The following is a 15,106-nucleotide window of genomic DNA, read 5'->3' as shown; positions in this document are numbered from 1 at the left end:
AGAAAGACTTAGTGTGAATTTCTCATCAGAAACCTTGAAGGCGAAAAGATAGTGGTATGACACAATTAGGATCCTGAAAGAGAAAAATTGCCAGCTGAGAATTCTTTTTTTTTAATAAAGATTTATTTATTTATTTCTCTCTCTCACCTTACCCCACCCCACCCCGGTTGTCTGTTCTCTGTGTCTATTTGCTGCGTCGTCTTTGTCCTCTTCTGTTATTGTCAGCGGCACGGGAATCTGTGTTTCTTTTTGTTGTGTCATCTTGCTGTGTCAGCTCTCCGTGTGTGCAGCACCATTCCTGGGCAGGCTGCACTTTCTTTCCCGCTGGACGGCTCTCCTTACGGGGCGCACTCCTTGCGCGTGGGGCTCCCCTACGCGGGGGACACCCTTGCGTGGCACGACACTCCTTGCATGCATCAGCACTGCGCGTGGGCCAGCTCCACACGGGTCAAGGAGGCCCGGGGCTTGAACCACGGACCTCCCATGTGGTAGACGGACGCCCTAACCACTGGGCCAAGTCCGCCGCCCGCCTGAGAATTCTTTATCTAGCAAAATTGTCCTTCAAATATGAAGGTGAGTTTAAAATATTCACAAATAAATAGAAAATAAGAGAGTTCATAAAAATGAATCCACCTTTGCAGGAAGTATTAAAGCAGACCCCTTTGTCAGTCAGGTGAGAACCACAGATCCCTCACTAAGTCCACGCTATACTTGCACTATTTAATAAATATATCACACCTGCACCAACATGTCCCCACAAGAATGATGTGTTTTCGTGGTTTTTTAATTTCAATTCAAGCTCACGGACCCCTTGTCAAGAACCCCTGTATTAAAGGGACATTACAGCCCAAAAGAAAAAGGAGAGAGAGGCTTGGAGGAGAGGGTAGAAGGCAAGAATATCAGAAGGGATAACCAAAAGAGTAAAAAGACAGACAAAAGTAGGATATGACATATGAAAACCAAAGAATAAAATGGTGGAAGTAAATAATGCATTAGTAATATCATTGAATATGAATGAATTAAACTCCCAAATCAAAAGATATAGGCTGAGAGAATGAATAAAAAACACGAGCCATCCATTTGCTGCCTCCAAGAGACTCACCTAGACCCAGGGATACAAATCGGCTGAAAGTGAAAGGATGGAAAAAGATACTCCATGCAAACTGTAACCAAAACAGAGCAGGGGTAGCTATACTAATACTGGACAAAACGGACTTTAAATGCAAAAAAACTTATGAGAAAATACAGAAGGTCATTATATATTAATAAAAGGGACAATTCACCAAGAAGGAGTAACAGTCATAAATATCTATGCACCTAACCAGGGTGCCCCAAAATACATGAGGCAAACTCTAGCAAAACTGAAGGGAGAAATAGACATCTCTATAATAATCATTGGAGACTTCAACACACCACTCACATCATTAGATAGAACAACTAGACAGAAGATCAAAAAGAAACAGAGAAATTGAACAATATAATAAACAAGCTAGACCTAACAGATATTTGCATCTCAGATCAGCAGGTTATACTCACGAATCATTCTCCAGGATAGATCACATATTGGGTCACAAGGCAGGTCTCAATAAATAAAAAAAAGAATGAATTTCTACAAAGCACTTTCTCAGATCATAGTGGAATGAAACTGGAAATCAGTGTTAGATAGGAAAGAGAAAAATTCACAAAGTGGAGGCTAACCAACACACGCTTAAACAATCAGTGGATTAAAGAAGAAATTGCGAGTGAAATTAGTAAATATATCGAGATGATGAAAACAGGAACACAACTTATCAAAACTAATGGGATACAGTGAAGGCAGTGTTGAGAGGGAAATGTATAGCCCTAAATACCTAAATTAAAATAGAAGAGCTAAAGTCAAAGATCTAACTGAACAACTCGAGAAACTAGAATGAAAAAACAAAACAAAACAGTAAACCACTCCCAAAGCAAGCAGAAGGAAAGAAATAATAAAGATTAGAGCAGAAATAAATGAAACTGAGAGCAACAACAACAAAAATAGAGAAAATCAACAAAACCAAAAGCTGGTTCTTTGAGAAGATCGATAAAATTGACAAACCCTGAGCTAGACAAACAAAGGAAAAAAGAGAGAGAAGATGCAAATAAATAAAATCAGGAATGAAGAGGGGCATTGTGACTGACCCCACAGAAATAAACAGGGTCACAAAAGGGTATTACAGTAAACCATGTGGCAACAAGTTAGACTACCTGGACGAAATGGACAAATTCCTAGAAATATACAAACAATCTACATTGGCTGTACAGGAAATACATGAACTCAACAGACAATCATAAGCAAAGAGATTGAATCATCAAAAAGTTTCCAACAAAGAGATGTTCAGGACCAGATGGCTTCACAGGTGAATTCTACCAAACATTTCAAGAAGAATTAATACCAATCCTGTTTAAACTCTTCAAAAAAAAAAACTGAAAAGAAGGGAAAATTACCCAACACATTTTATGAAGCCAGCATCACCCTAATGCCAAAGCCAGATAAAGACACTACAAGAAAAGAAAATTACAAACCAACTCACTAATGATCAAAGATGCTAAAATTCTCAACAAAATACTTTCAAATCGAATCCATCAGCATATAAAAAGAATTATACATCATGATCAAATGGGTTTTTATTCCTGGTATGCACGTGGTTCAACAGGGAAGCAGACTTGGCTTAATGGATAGAGCAACTGCCTACCACATGGGAGGTCCGCGGTTCAAACCCCGGGTCTCCTTGACACGTGTGGAGCTGGCCCATGCGCAGTGCTGATGCGCGCAAGGAATGCCCTGCCATGCAGGGGTGTCCCCCGCGTAGGGGAGCCCCACGCGCAAGGAGTGTGCCCCGTAAGGAGAGCTGCCCAGCGCGAAAGAAAGTGCAGCCTGCCCAGGAATGGCGCCACACACACGGAGAGCTGACACAGCAAGATGACACAACAAAGAAAGACAAAGATTCCAGATGCCTCTGATGAGGATAGAAGCAGAGACAGAAGAACACACAGGGAATGGCCGCAGAGAGCAGACAACAGAGCGGGGGGCGGGGAATAAATAAATGTCTTTTTAAAAAAAGGAGTGGTTCAAAATAAGAAAAAATCAGTGAACATAGTACACCACATTAACAAATTGAAGGTAAAAAACCATATGATCATTTTGATTGATGCAGAACAGGCACTGGACAAAGTCTAATTCTTTCTTGAAAAAAAACACTTTGAAAGATAGGAATAGAAGGAAAATTCCTCAGTGTGATAAAGGATATCTATGGGGAAGTGGACATGGCTCAAGGGATTGACTTCCCACCTATTACATGGGAGGTCCAGGTTCATTTCCCAGTGCCTCCTTGAGAGGACAAGAAAGACAGTGAGCTGACGCAATGGGCTGACATGGGCGAGCTGACGCAACAAGAGACACACTGAGGCAAGCGTGACAAGAGACACAACAAAGCAGGGAGCGGACATGGCTCAAACAAATGGACACCTCCCTCCCAAATGGGAGGTGTCATGGGGTTTGGTTCCCAGTGCTTCCTAAAAACAAAACAAAACAAAAAAAAACAGCACACAACAGACACAGCAGGTGGCGGACTTGGTCCAGTGGTTAGGGCATCCGTCTACCACATGGGGGGTTCGTGGTTCAAACCCCGGGCCTCCTTGACCCGTGTGGAGCTGGCCCACGTGCAGTGCTGATGCGCGCAGGGAGTGCCCTGCCACGCAGGGGTGTCCCCCGCGTAGGGGAGCCCCACACGCAAGGAGTGCACCCTGTAAGGAGAGCCGCCCAGCGCGACAGAAAGTGCAGCCTGCCCAGGAATGATGCTGCACACACAGAGAACTGACAAGATGACGCAACAAAAAGAAACACAGATTCCCGTGCCGCTGACAACAATAGAAGCGGACAAAAAAGACGCAGCAAATAGACACAGAGAACAGACAACCAGGGTGGGGGTGGGGGGAAGGGAGAGAAATAAATAAATAAATAAATAAATCTTTAAAAAAACAGGCACGGCAAATGCAAACAACAAGGGGGTGGGAAGGAATGAAAAAATAAAATAAATCTTTTTTTTTTTAAATAAAGGGCATATATGAAAAAACCACAACCAGCATCATTCTCAATGGGGGAAGGTTGAAAGCTTCCTCTCTAAGATCAGGACCAAGACAAAGATGCCCGCCGTCACCACTGTTATTCAATATTGTGCTAGAAGTTCTAGCTAAAGCAATCAGACAAGGAAAAAAGTATCCAAATAAAATCACTATTTGTGGATGACATGATCCTTTTTTAGAAAATTCTGAAATGTCTACCACAAAGCTACTTGAACTAATAAACAAGCTCAGCAAAGGAGCAGGATGCAAGATCAACATGCAAAAATCAGTAATGTTTCTGTACACTAGTAATGAACAATCTAGGAGGAAATCAGGGGGGAAATCCATTTACAATAGCAAGTAAAAGATTCAGATACCTGGGAATCAATTTAACCAAAGAAGTACAGGACCTATATTCAGAAAACTACAGAACAATGTTAAATCGAAGACCTAAACAAATTGAAAGACATTCCATGTTCATGGATTGGAAGACTAAATATCATGAAGATGTCAATCTACCCAAACTGAGGTTTAGATTCAATGCAATACCAATCAAAATTCCAACAGCCTACTTTACAGAAATAAAAAAGGCAATTACCAAATTATTTGGAAGGGAAAGTGCATCCGAATAGCCAAAAGCATTCTAAAAACAAGAATGATATGACAGAAATTTTACTGCCTGACCTTAAAACAATGCTGCACTGGTCAAAACAGCATGGTATTGGCATAAAGACAGACACTTTGATCAGTGGAATAGAATTGAGAGTCTGTAAATTAACCCTCATCTCTATGGCCAACTGGTTTTCCACAAACCTACCAAAGCCATGTTTTTTTGTTTGTTTGTTTTTGTTTTGTTGTGGTTCAAGCTTAATGCATATTTATTCTTTTGAGTTTCTTTTTTTTAAATAATATCTATATATATTTAAAACATACTGAGATCACATAAATATTATATTAAAAATATGGGGGAGTCCCATATGCCCTGCTCTCTAGCCCTCACATATTTTCCCACATTAACTATATCCTTCATTACTGTGGTACATTTGTTACAATTGATGAACACATTTTGGAGCATTTCCACTAAGCATGGATTATAGTTTACCTTGTAGTTTATACTGTCCCACACAATTTTTTAAGTTATGATAAGAAATAGAATGGCCTGTATCTGTCATCGCAATGTCATTCAGGGCAATTCCCAAGTCCCAAAAATGCCCCCATATTACACCTACTTTTCCCTCTCCCTCCCCTCAAAACCTCCAGTGGCCTCTGTCTCCACATCAGTGATAAAAGTTCTTCCATTCCTAGAAGCATAGCAGGTCTATAGGAGAATAACAGGAAGTCTACTCTAGTCCATTGTTCATTCCCCAATCCTGAAGATCCTGGGGTGGTGATGCCCACTCCACCTCTAATTGAGAGGGGGCCAAAGCCATGCTAACGGGACAAAACAGTCTCTTCAACAAATGGTGCTGGGAGAACTGGGTATCCATAACCAAAGAATGAAAGAGGACCCCTATCTCACTCCCTATGCAAGAAACAACTCAAAATGGATCAAAGACCTCAATATAAATGCCAGGAGCATAAAACTACTAGAAGAAAATGTAAGGAAACATAATCAAGATCTTATGGTAGGTGGTGATTTCTTGGATGAGCAACAAAAGAAAAAATGGACAAATGGGACCGCCTCAAAATTAAACACTTCTGCACCTCAAAGGACTTTGTCAAAAGGGTGAAAGGGCAGCCAACTCAATGCGAGAAAATATTTAGAAATCACATATCCAATAAAGGTTTAATATCCATAATATATAAAGAGATGCTACGACTCAACAATAAAAAGACAAAAGACCTCATTAAAAAATGGGCAAAAGACTTGAATAGACATTTGTTCAACGAAGAGATGCAAATGGCAAAAAAACACCTGAAGAAATGTTCAACATCACTAGTCATTAGAGAAATGTAAATAGAAGCTACAATGAGACATTATTTCACTATTAAAAAGACAAAACTACAAGAGTTGGAGAGGATGTGGGGAGACAGGAGCACTTATTCACTGTTGGTGGGAATGCAGAATGGTACAGCCACTGAGGAGCCTGTTTGGCAGTTCCTAGGGAAGTTGAATATAGAGTTGCCGTGTGACCCTGGAATACCACCCAGAAGAACTGAGAGCAGTGACAAACAGACATCCGCACACAGATGTTCACAGTAGAGGTATTCATAATTGCCAAAAGATGGAAATAACCCAGGTGTCCATCATGGATGAAAGGATAAGCAAACCGTGGTGTATACGCACGATGGAATATTATACAGCTATAAGAAGAAATGAAGTTGTGCGGCACATGACGACACAGGTGAAACTGGAGGACATTATGTTGAGTGAAGCAAGCCAGACACAAAAGGACAAATATTGTATGATTGTGCTACTATGAACTAAATATATTGTACAAACTCATAGAGTTAATAATTACAAAATGGGTCACCAGAAAAGAGAATGAGGTTAGAGGAAAGTGGCTGTGGCTCAAGTGATCGAGTTCCCTTTACCATATGGAGGGCCTGGGATCAATACCCGGGCCTCCTGGTCAAAAAAGAAAACAGGTGTCCCAGACCCGCGTGGAGAGACACAGGCCCCCGCAAGGCACGCGCGGCAAAGGGACGCACCAAAAAGACAATGACACGACCAGATTAAAAAAATAGGTTAGAGAATGGAAAGATGAGGATTAACTTGTGAAGAATTGATAAAATTGATAAAGTTGTTTGTTAATCTTTGGAAATGAATAGAAATGGTGAAAGCACAACATTGTGTTGGTAACTAGCAGTACTATTGTTTGGGTATGAGAGTGGATAAAAGGGAAGTCATGTATACTACTAGAAGGAAAGCTGAAAAGGTAACATGGGGCGGTGGACTTGGCCCAGTGGTTAGGGCGTCCGTCTACCACATGGGAGGTCCGCGGTTCAAACCCCGGGCCTCCTTGACCCATGTGGAGCTGGCCCACGCGCAGTGCTGATGTGCGCAAGGAGTGCCCTGCCACGCAGTGGTGTCCCCTGCGTAGGGGAGCCCCACGCGCAAGGAGTGTGCCCTGTAAGGAGAGCCGCCCAGCGCGAAAGAAAGTGCAGCCTGCCCAGGAATGGCACAGCACACACAGAGAGCTGACACAAGATAATGCAACAAAAAGAAACAGATTCCCATGCCACTGACAACAACAGAGGCGGACAAAAAAAGAAGAACACACAGCGAATGGACACAGAGAACAGACAACTGGGGGCGGGGCGGGGTGAAGGGGAGAGAAATAAATAAAATAAATCTTTAAAAAAAAAGTACTACATATTGTATGATTCCATTTATATAAAATATAAATATAAATTAATTTTTAAAGATGGAATTAGAGTAGTGGTCATGTAGGGCTAGGGAAGGATAGAGGGACTGAGAGGTGATGGCTAAGGAGTGCAGAGTTTTTCTTTTTGGAGTAATGAAATTGTTTTAAAATTTTTTGTGGTGATGAATGCACAACATTGTGATTATGTTAAAAGCCATTGATTGTATACTTTGGATATATTGCATGGAAGGTGAATATATCTCCATAACACTGCTAAAAAAAAAGACTTATCAATTTATGCAACAACATGAATGATTCTCAAAACAATTACGCCGAATGAAGAACCCAGATTTTTAAAAGTGCAAATGATTCCCAACATCGCTTATCTAAATAAACATAGAAAGCATAGTTAAAATGTCAGTTAAAATGTCAAGTTAAAATATCAAGCAAATGATGATAGGAGGTAAATTTATGGGTGAAAAAATAAATTTGATAGAACATCAGATGAGGCAGAAAACATTTCGAGCTAGTCAGGAAAGGTTACATGAAACAGGACTTCGAAAGACGTGTAGGATTCACCTAATTAGATAGAGATCGGAAATGTATTCCAGACTAAGGGAAAAATGTAAAGAGTTGGGAAGATTTGAAGAGAAAGGAAAATTAAAATTTAAAAATTAGATCCATATCTATAATATAAAATATATCTCCATAAGCAAAATCAAAAGAAAAGTGAAAGAATAGGAAAAAAACCATTTGCAATGTATGTAACAAAGACTTATTTCCCATACTATGTTAAGAAATTTTTATAAATCAATATTGAAAAGATATTCAGAATGGGCAAAGGCAATTCTCAGAACTACCAATTTCCAATAAGCATTCTCCTGGTAATCAGATTAAGACAATGAAATACCAACATGTGACCATCAGATTAAAAAAAGACATAGCCAATTTTGGTGAGGATGTGGGGAAATGGGCACTAATCTTTTATTGTTAGAAGTATAAATTGGTACAGTTTTTTCAGAGGACATTTTGGTTATATATGTATATACATATATCTCAGTTCGAAGCCCTAGCTCTGACCCTATGACCTAGCAGTTTCACTTCTGAAGAAATACTCTCATGTTGCTCCAAGATACACATTCAAGGATGCTTACTGCAATACTGATTGTAATACATGAATCTGGACATAACCTAGCTGTTTATCAATCAAATAGTAAATTATGGGCATCCACAGCTTGGAATACTGCATGTGACAGCTGCAAAGACTAATATGGAAAAATAACTTGATTTGTTGTTGAGGGGAAAGTGCAAATCACAGAATAATATGCATAGTTTGACCCCATTTCTATGAAAACAGTTACATATAATTTGCACCTGCAAGTGCATAGGAAAGGAAACCATTAACCAGGAGTGTGGAATGAAGGATGTGGTGTAAGAGGGACTTTCATTTTTTACTACATGTATATGTCTGAAGTTTTTTCCCCCCTACATGAATGCATTGAAAACAATAAAAATGAGAGAGTAAATCATTTAAAATAAAATGTCCTAAGAGTTGAGTAGGCATATTGGGATACAGAGCATATTGAGCATATATATCCCAATACAGAGCAGAGTGAGAGCACAGAATAAATCCCTTTCTGGCTGTTCTAGAAGGGGAGAGTCAGTCATGAACAAGGCTGTGAAATCAAGTGAAGGCTGGCCATCTCGGGTCTTGGACAGGCTGAGGAGTTTCTCCTCCATCATTCAGGCAAGGAAGCCACTGCAGGCTTTTAATGGGGGAGCAATATCACAAAGGCGGACAAACGGGGAGAAGAGTCTGGCTGCAGGCTGAGCAGCACGTGCCCAGTGGAGCACTCCTTTGACAGCTCGGGTACCAGGGGCTGAGGACTGGGTGAGAGTTGTGCTCTGGAAAAGGAAAAGAAGATGGCAGAGACTTTGGGAAAGAATGGGCAAGATGTAATCATAATGAAAGACGTGGCACAAAGGCATCCCAGAGGGCCCAGAGAGCCACAGCGTTGCCTGGAAACTTTGGGACACTGCAGCTCCAAGGGCTACTTGCCCACGGTTGACCTACAATATTGGTTAGTTGGCTGATAGAACGGCAGCCCCTGTGGTTTGTCAGCAGCTTTCTGTAGGGACATCTCTGCTGAAACGGAATGCCCCCAACCTGCATTTCAGGTCAGGAAAGCTGTCCTAAAGGTTCGCCCTTGGCCACATTGGGTTTACCAGTTGTGACAATGAGAGCCATGCTTTTTCTAAAGCAAAGTATATGTCAAAACTACTAAACTGCATTTACAACACAGCAATGTAGAAACGCAGACTGCCATGGACAGGTGGGAAGGTGATTTCAGCAGGAAGAAAGAGAGCCCCCATGTCTCTTGGGATCCAACCAGCATTTACCACGCATTTCTAGTCTAGGCGCTCTAACGCTGCTGAGCATATTTCGGAAAAATGAAAGGAGCAACTGTTCCGCTGCTAAATAATTTTGCACAGTGGGAGGCACAGCATCTTGCTCTCCTGCATGAATTCCACAGAGTGCTATGACCGAGGGAAGCTGGTCATCTCAACGTAAGCTGGAATGCAAAGGTTTTGATGAAAGATGTTGTCAGAGAACGCAGAAAAGATGTCAAAAGTCAGGACTTGGACTTGGGAATCTAGACCTGCAGGAATGGATGAGGTCGCTAAGGAGGCGGTTCTCAATGTGGTTCATGGTCATAGGAAGATGTGATTTGCTCTTTTCACCCTCCTTCTCTCATGAGCGCACAGTGGAATTTTCCAGAGGCTGCATGGCAGGTAACATCACAACAGGCTGACTGTAGAATCAGATAGGAGAATACCGCTACTGAGCCAGACCTTAAAGGTATTTGCAAAAATGTTTAAAAACGCCACTCTTCTCACTGAATATTTTTTTCTTTCTTCTGGAAACTGTACTTATTTTTTCATCAAAACATGGTATTACCAAGTTAACAAGTATTGAGTTTATTATTGCTATTTTTAGGCGAATTTAAATCAATATTTTTAAAAGTCTCCCGTTTAAATTTTGTAATAAACTTTAATTTTAGAACAGCTGTAGATTTACAGGAAAAACTGCAAAGACAGTACAGAGTTCCCATGTACTCCACGCCCAGCCGCCCTATTATTAACACTGGCATTAGCCTGGAACATTTGTCACAACGAGCGGGTCGACGCTGATGCATCATTAAATCACTGCAGCCCGCGCTTCGTCCGGGTTCCCTGCGCTTGAACCTGCGCCCTCCCCCCGCCGGGCCCCCTTCCAGGACAGCTCGTGACACTGAGGCATCCCGTCTCCTGAGACTCTTGACCGTGGCGGTTTCTCAGACGTTCCTTGTTTTCCACGTCCTAGACGGTTTTGAGGAGTAATGATCAGGTACTTCCTAGAATGCTCCCCTCTCGGGTTTGTCTGATATTCTTCTCACAGGGGTGTGGGCTTGCGGGGGCTGGGGGCTGGGGAAGGACCATTCTCCCCGCGTCACGCCAAGGATGTGTGACATTACACGGCGCGTCACGGTTGGCGCTGCCCTTGCGCGCCCGCGGAGGCCGTGCCTGCCGGTTTTCTCCACGGGGAGCCTATAACTTCCGTCCCCCTTTCCAAACTGTACTCCTTGGAAACCAGCCACTGTGCGATCAGCACTTAACGGAGTGGGGAGTTACGTCGCCTGTCCTTGAGGGCAAGTATCTACATAAATTATGTGGAATTCTTCTCCTCGGGATATTTGCCTCTTCTCTCCTACTTATTTGTTCAATAATTTATGTACCTCATATGGATATACTCATGGATATTTATTTTATACTTTGGGCTATAATCCAATACTACTTTATTTTGTGCAGAACGTTCCAGCTTTGGCCATTGGGAGCTCCTTCGGTTGGCTCCCGTGTTTAAAAAAAAATTTTTTTTTTAATATGGATAGATATAACTCACATAAACATAAGCTTTTTGGGGTCTCGATAACTTCCAAGAGTATAAAAGGGTGGTGAGTCCAAGAACGTGCGAATCTCTGCCCGGAGGAACCCCACCTGGCGCCGGGCCGGGGGCGGGTCCAGTCGGCAGCAGCTGGGGGCTGGGGGGGGCCCGTGGGAACGCCCACCTCCCCGAGCCACGCCCCCCCCCCCCGAGGGCGTCCGGGTCCGCGGCGCGGGGGTCCCGGCGAGACGGGCTCCGCCGGCCGTGCCTTTCCCGCAGGGGCCGCGGCGGGGCGCGCGGCCCGCACAGCGAGGCGCCCCGGGAGGGGCTGAGAAGGGGCCCGGCCCCAGGAGCCCCCCGCTCGCTCCTGGCCGCGCTGGCTCGCCCCCCGGGGCCACGACCGACGAGCAGTGTGGCGCCCCGGGCAGGGGCGATCGTGCGGGTGCCCCGCGCGCGGGCGGAGGCGGCCGGCTCCGGGCGCAGAAGCGCGCACACCCGCCTCGCGCGCCCGCGCCGGGCCCTGCTGAGAGCCGGCGGACAGCTCCCCGGGCCCCGCACCCCCCGGCCCCGCACCCGCCGGCCCCGCGCCGCCCTTGCCTCCGCGGGCGCGCGGCAGCCGGAGCTGAACCGCTGCAGCCGCAGGGCAGGCTAATTGATACAATAAGTTCTGTAATTGCCTCGAAAATAGGGTAGTGATTGGGCACGGAGAATGCTTGGATCTTATCAGCCAAGAGCGACCTCTCCGAAGGAAACTTCGGGAAGCGGCTGGAGGCCTCCGGCTTGGGGTGTGAAGTCTGGGGCCTGCCGGCCCCCCTCCACCACCAGATCGCCTGCGACCGGCCTGACACGCCAGGCTGTTGGAGAAGGGATGGAAAGACGGCAGAAGCACAGACACACGGACTCCACGGGCGATGTGTGAAAGCGGGAGGGGGGGGGGGACTTCTGGGCTTTTCGGGAACAGGGGGATACCAGGAGTGACTTCCACAGCCGACGAGAGGATCTAGCCCTGGGGGGGGGGGGGGGTCCGATGGGGAGGGCCAGGGTGGGTCTGTGAAAACCTGCCTTGGCTCAAGTCCAGCGAGATTTCTTCCACAGCAAGGGCTGTTGATGGGGGATTTTCAGGCAGGAAGGGGTAGCAGAGGGAGGAGAACTGTCAGTACCCTGCCTTCTCCAAGAATCTGTGCGCGCGCAGACACACACGCACACACACACCCTCGCGCTGCGCCGTGGGTGTCCCTGCCTGGCAGAGGCCCCAGCACAAAGAGGATTAGAGAGATGAGCTAATCTGGTTTGTATCCCAGACATGGCCCCAGAAAGGGACCTTGTCTCCCCTGCTGCTTAAGGGGTTGCAGGAGTGAGGAATCCTTCTGGGGCCTGCTGGCCGGCAGTGCGTGACACCCAGCCCCCCGGGGTCCCGAGACGTCCTAACTTCAGGGTCAAATTTAGGGAGAGAAGCAGAGGCCTTGGAGGGCGACCGGGCCGGCTGTGCTACAAGAAACAAGAGAGAGAGAAAAAGAAAGAGGTTCCCACAGAGGAAGCCAGATCTCTACCCTGCTTGTTTCACCAGCGAGGAAACTGAGGCCTGGAGCTACGAAGTGGCTTGCAGAGCAATGCAAAAGAGCGCATGGCTGGGTTGGGGGGGTGGGGCGGGGATTGGGTTTTTCTGATTTCTTCTAGCCCACCGCACTGCGCACTGGATTGCGGGGATTGCAGGGGTTGGTGTGAGAAAGAGAACAAGAAAGAGAGACAGAGACAAAGAGAACGAAGAGACACGCAGAGGAAAACAAGGAAAGGCACAAAGGGTCAGAGAGAGCAAGATTAAGACTCAAAGCCACCAGGGTCAGAAAAGACAGGGAGAGATGGATGGGGGGAGTGACAGAGAGAGACAACCATACAGACCCCTACAGAGAGGGGGAGATGGAGACACCCATTGCGGCAGTGACACACCGGCAGGCAGGCAGAGGAGGCAGCCAGCGACAAGAGCTGGGAATTCAGAAAGAGGGACGGACAGACAGACGTCCAGACAGATGGGGAAAGGCAGGCAGATGCAGACCCACAGAGAGACAAATGGAGACAGACAGAGAGAAGCAGACCAGGCACAGCATGCCAGAAACATGAGCCAGAGAGAGACCTAATAGAGAGGGGACAAAACAATCTGGAGAGATGGAGACACAGAGAAGAGACATGGGGAGAGCAAGAGGCAGCGTGATCAGGCTAAGGCAGAGCGGGAGCTGGGCAGACAGCAGGCTCTGCAGATTTCCATCCATTGGAAGCACATCTTGCTTCCAGATCATTCTGGGGCCCAGGACAGGTAGTGGGGAGGAAAAGAGGGTGTAATGCTTAGCTTATTTGATACAGGCAGATTGGGAGGGGGGGCTGAGGACAAAATGGGAGCCACCCTCCCTTGAGGAGAGGCTGGTCAGTGACCACCCAGGATCCCAGCGCACGCCCACTGGCCTCACACAGCTCCTGGGCCACCCGCCCAGGATGGCCGTCTGCCCACCAATTGCCTGGCTCCAGTCTGATTACAACCGAAGCGCTTAAAGGCTCCAGACCCCTTGTCCTGCCCCCGTGGTTCCGTGCACCCCCTCTACCCCCCACTCCTTCTCCTTCACCCTTAGCTCCCTCTCTCACTTTCTCCCTGGCCCCCCTGGGGAGCAGCTTGCCCTCCTATTCAGCCTCTGTCTGGGAATAGGGGCGGGCTCCCTGTCCCTAGCCCTGCTCCACCGACCCCCCTTTGCAGGGCTGAGACTGGACCTCCTTGCCTCCAAAGGCCACCTGGCCTGGCTGCTGTGAGCCGCATTCCACGCCTCACCTGGGAGCTCGTAAACAGCAAGGACTGCCAGGCTCTGCACAAAGCGTGGCTCCCCCTGCCCTAAGAGCCCCTGGGTTCTTCCCGAGCTCCTTTCTCTCCCCCCAGACACCTGCCTTCAAATAAGACCTGCCTCCGTTTGCAACGAAATCTCGGAACGGCGTCTCAGGGCCCCTGGGGCAAGCAGCAGGCTCAGGAATTCCTGACTCCCGTCCAAGCCTCCCCCAGCCCCTTCTTGGCCTTTCTCTCTGCTCATTCCCATCCACGCCACCTCCCACCCACTGGGAATGAGAGAAGGTCATCGCTGGAGGGGCCCAGGGAAGGGGGTGGCTTCTAGACCAGGGCGGAGTAGGAGCTGTTTTGCCCACACCCGAGCTCCCCTTAGCTCATCTCCACTCCCAGCCCAGGGCCAGTAAAACCTCAAAAGCATGCGGCCACGCACAGCTGGGAATGGGTGAAAGAAGTGGCCCTGCGGGGGAGCGAAGTGCGAGGTGAGGGCTGAAGGGTGGAAGGGAGCCTTCTCCTTTAGACACCTGCTTTAGAGAGGGCAGGAGCCTGCGATGCCACCTGGAAGAAGGGGGAACGCCCTGCCCTGCCGGCTGAGTGGAAGCGGCCCTGCAGGAGACACGGGGGAGCCTAGCAGCCTTGGCCGTGACTGGGGTCCTTCCTCCGGTTGCTGCTGACGCTGCGGCCACGAACCCCAGCAGAGCCTAGTGTCCCTCTCAGGTGGTTTTTATTGCATTTGCCTGCAAATGCCTGGGGAATAAGCCCCTTTCATCACTCTGGGTCATCTAGATTTCCCTGGCCAGAGCCGGGCACACAGCAGGTGCTCAGTTAGTGCTGACTTGACTCCGTGCAGGCCCGCCAGACCAGAACTTGGCTCCCAAGTCCATGACTCCTCCCCTCGCTCCCCGGAGCCCGAGTGGGGGCGGAAACTTGAGCGGGAGGAACAGGGCAGGGGCCAGCCTTTGCCTCTGGCCT

At 46.9% G+C, this 15,106-nt stretch overlaps 1 protein-coding gene across 7 annotated transcripts in view; it reads right to left on the bottom strand.

The window, feature by feature from the left end:
- ST7L (suppression of tumorigenicity 7 like) overlaps nt 1-15,106 on the bottom strand; it is a 147,163-nt gene that overhangs the window by 13,866 nt on the left and 118,191 nt on the right. Inside the window, exon 16 of one of the 7 annotated variants that reach the window (XM_004473609.5) lies at nt 10,617-10,751. The exons of the other annotated variants lie outside the window; for them this stretch is intronic. The gene's annotated coding sequence lies outside the window, so the exon portion shown is untranslated. Of the gene's footprint in view, nt 1-10,616; nt 10,752-15,106 lie in introns of those variants that run through there. 7 annotated transcript variants of the gene reach the window in all.

Source organism: Dasypus novemcinctus, chromosome 9, assembly GCF_030445035.2.
Source record: "Dasypus novemcinctus isolate mDasNov1 chromosome 9, mDasNov1.1.hap2, whole genome shotgun sequence".
Lineage (NCBI taxonomy): Eukaryota > Metazoa > Chordata > Mammalia > Cingulata > Dasypodidae > Dasypus > Dasypus novemcinctus.
This window is presented reverse-complemented; position numbering and strand designations above follow the sequence as displayed.